Below are 3,794 nucleotides of genomic sequence, written 5' to 3' on the forward strand. Positions count from 1 at the left end.
CTCCCTTTACCAGGAAGGCCCTTCCCTCCGCTGTCCGCGGCTGGGTCCTTCCATCATTCAAATCTCAGATCAAAATATCATAGAAACCTTGGCCACTGGGCTGATCCCCGTGGTGTGCACAGCCCCCGGGGCGCCTTCCCATGGCCCCTGCTCTATGTTTCAGCAGCCTGGCGCCCCCGCCTCTGTCCTTCCATCTGTGAGGACCATCCGTGCTTGCTGCCTGTGTCCCTCTGACTCTGGAGCACAGGCCACTAAGGTGAAGTGTTTGTGGTTCTGGCCTCTGGTCTATGCCTGACGTTTTAAAAGTTCCTGCTCATCCAAGTCTCTCGATTAATATACGTGAGACAGGGTGGCTGAGCGAGAAGGTGCCGTCGGAGGAGAAATGGCCCATCTCGCAGGCCTCTGAGCAAATTTGGGAAGGACAGTGACAAGCCTGACCACGCACTGCCTTCAGCTGGTGCCTACGCTGCTTGGGAAGGACCTGCTGGTTGGCGGTGGGGCTGAGTGAGGTCAGAAGCACCTGCAGGGGGAGCTTCGCTTGTTTGCTGAAGGCCGGCCAGCCCTGCATGGCACAGGGGTTCTGTGGATGGGACTCGCTGGAGCCCCTGGAGCTGAAACAGCGGAGGTTCAGGTCCGAGATGATCCCGGGATGTGGAAATTCAGCCCAGACACCCTGAGAGGAGGGGCTGGGGAAGTTCAAGTTCTGACCTGGTTTCTGTAACCCTTTGTGGGCTGTGAATGCCGGCCCCGACCAGTTTCTCAAGCTGTGCTTCTTCAGAGCACTGGGCTCAGTTCCTTCAGCTCTGGCCACCAAACACTTCCTGGGCATCACCTGGGCATCACCGGGGCATCACCTGGGTTTCAGGAACAATATGGATCCAAAGGCAGCTGCTTCGGCCCGTTATTCTAGGTTTCCTCCCCTTAAACTTGACTGGTTTGATATCAAATGTTTGCCATGTCCAAGCACCACCTGTGGTTAATATATGTAATTATATGTGCAATATATACTTATTACATGTCATACACATTATATTACATATGCCACAAATATGTGTGTGTATATATGTGTGTGCGTGCGTGTGTGTGTAAACCTCTACTTAATGTCTTTATTCTGACTCAGCCTTTAAATGGAAACTTTACATCATTAATAAAAATGGAAAAGAAACAAAAGGTATCAGCTAACTCAGGTAGAAGGGGATTACAAACTAATAAATGAGAACAATATGGATTTTATGTCTTTAAAACAAGAGCTTAGCAAGTTCCGTGTGAGATATATACAAGAGCAATTGGACTGTAGCGAAGTGGCCGGAGAGACAGGAGGAGGACTGAGGGTTCGGTTCCTCTGTGTCTGTTGGCTTTACCTGCTGCCGTGTTGATGCCCCACCTCCAGGCGTCTGAGCCCTGACCAGCGCTGCACCTACAGGGGCCTTGGGCCCTCCACCTGCCCCTCTGTAGCATCTGCTCCGTGACCATCTGCGCTGCAGGCGGCTCCGTCTCCTGACACTCCCCCCAGGTTCTCTCTCCTTCAGGTGAGAAGGTCAGGAGCACGGGAGGCTGAGCGGGTGAGGAGGAAACAGGCCTTAATATCCTCTGAGAAGCCAAGACATTCAGGCAGATGGCACGGCACTTAGGCAGAAGGAAAGAGTCAACGTGGCCTGTTTCAGGGGAACTGCAAGCCGCTCATGCCAGTGGGGCTGGATCCATGCAACCTGCAGGGAAAGAAAGAGGGGAGGGAGGAGGTGGAGGCTTATGGACGGGGCACCCCAGGACAGCAGGCCCTGCTCCTGAGGGTCCCTGCATGTCCTGCTGCCGTCCTGGCTATTGTCTATAGTTACAATCCTACTTGGGTGGCACAGCACTGCCTTCCGGAAGAAAGCTGCATGGATACTTGGGTAAGTTTTGAGGGTGGGTGGGAGAAGCGTGTGAGCGTCTAGGGTTTTGTTTTGGTTCGTGAGATGCAGGCTGAGGGGAGAGATGATTTTCTAAGGATCATGAAGGGGAGTTTGTAAAAGGTTGGGGGGTTCCCTTAAGGGAGGAATGCAGGTGTCAGATGGGGAACGTGCTGACAGGTTGCTCCCTGGGCAGAATCAGGTGCTGAGACAGTGCCCGAGCAGGCGTGGTTTACTGAGGAGGTGCATGTGGGAGGTGCTATGGGGAGTGACGGGGGCATTAATGTGCCAGCTGTCCCAGGGGCTGCCTAACACTGTGGAACTCTGGGAAATGGGGTAAAAGATGTCTCAGAATCATCCTTACCAAAGGGTGAGTCCATGGTGAAGGGTTGCCCCAGGGGGGCCGCTAACTCCCAGGCCCAGTGACGGGTGATGGACGCAGGTGAGGCAGGCTTCTGGCTCAGGCCGTTGGGAGTGAGACGGGTGTGTGTGGGGGTGCTGGGGTCTGAGTGGTATGTGGAGGTCCCCAGAACCCGCCGGCTGGGAGGTTACATCTGCTCCCTAGGAACCAGGCTAAGTCTGCAGCCAGATGCCCGTGTTGCCCAGGCGTTGCCAAGCTGGCCCTCACCTGGCTGCACACACCTGGCGCTGTCCCAGCCTCCGCGGGCACAGCTCTCCCGTCTCACCAGTGCTTTCTTAGCTGTAGTGACAAAAACCCAACTTAGGGGCCTTAAAACCCAGGAAAACGGAACCTATGGGTTTGGAATAGACACGCCCTGAAGGCCTTCAGGTGCAGCTTGATCCCAGGCGCTCACATGGTCTAATCAGGTTTCCTCTGTCTGCCTCCGCTGGTTCCATGCTCCTCGTGCTGCGATGAGATGGCGCCCAGAAGCTTCAGGCCTGCAGCCTCTCCCCTGCCCCCCTAGACAGGTGGCTTCTCCTGCTGCGATGGCAAGGAACCCCAAGACCGGGTCCCCCTGGCACTGCCACGCCTTCCCGGTGTGTTCACTGAGGCCCAGGCTGCTTGGCTCCTTAGGGCTGGAGTGGGTTGAATTCCACGGAAATCTCGGGGACTGAGAAGAAGTGGGTGCTATTGGTGAGGAAAAGAAGGGTGCATGGGTGCTGGGCAAGCCCAAACCAAGGGATACCTCCACAACCAAGACAAGCCAGCAAGATGCTCAGAGATGGAAGCTCAGGCCCGTCGTAAGGACCTCGTGCAAAACCAGCCTCTCAGGCAACTGTGGCCCCAAATCCCCATCCTGATGACCATCGCTCCCAGCCGGGCCAGCTTCCTCTCAGAGCTGCGGGCTGTGGCTGGGGGGTGGAGGGGGGCGGTGTCTTAGGGTGTCTGACTGCTCTGACCTTGAACTGCTTGCCTTACGGCCTTACTGGCAGGATTTAACACAGATCTGTTCTCCATCCTTGTCAGATCCCAGATCCCACTTTAGTATGCACGGTGGGGGGTGGCGGCGGGAGGCAGATACTCCCGATTGCTCTGAAGGGGAGGGTTTCGGAGCAGACACAGCCCTCCTGGAGGTGCCTCGGGGGCATGGTGGGGGTTACAGGGGGATCTTCCTTACTCACTTTCACAGACGCTTCTCTGCGGGGAGGATGGGACTCCGGTCATCATTTGCCCAATATTCTTTTCTTAGGCTGGAGGCCGAGGGGCCAGGCTTCCAGTCACCAGCCTTTCCAGAGAAGATCGGCACTCAGCATCGTCAGGCGGCTGATCAGTGGCAATGGTTAGGGTCATATGCTTCCTATCATCTTGGCTCAGGGAGTGGCTGGAACTGAGGGAATGGACACATACTTGGACTTGGGATTCAGGAAGGAGGTGGGAGGGAAGGCGTTCTGGCCTCTTTGTGGGGTGTTAGGCACTGTTTATACCACCGTTTGAGATAATGG

The sequence above is a fragment of the Myotis davidii genome, unplaced genomic scaffold (genome assembly GCF_000327345.1).
Source record: "Myotis davidii unplaced genomic scaffold, ASM32734v1 scaffold1001, whole genome shotgun sequence".
In the NCBI taxonomy this organism is placed as follows: Eukaryota; Metazoa; Chordata; class Mammalia; order Chiroptera; family Vespertilionidae; genus Myotis; species Myotis davidii.